Genomic DNA, 247 nt, shown 5'->3' on the forward strand with positions numbered 1-247 from the left:
ATGTCTGCTCAGAGGAGGCATTTTTATCCCCATTTTACAGACGAGTAAACTAAGTTTCGTTGTAGTTACTGGCATTTCGTGGCAGAGTCGAGGCTAGGATGGTTTCCAAATTCTCCACCCAGCGATGCAGCAAACACCAGGGAACGGCGCACACACTAAAAAGAAACCGACGGCCACTACAGCCACCTAAAGAGAAGCATTAGGGGCCAGGCGCAGAAACCGGAAGGTGAAGGCGCCACCGGAAACC

The sequence above is a fragment of the Mus musculus genome, chromosome 3 (assembly GCF_000001635.26).
Source record: "Mus musculus strain C57BL/6J chromosome 3, GRCm38.p6 C57BL/6J".
Lineage (NCBI taxonomy): Eukaryota > Metazoa > Chordata > Mammalia > Rodentia > Muridae > Mus > Mus musculus.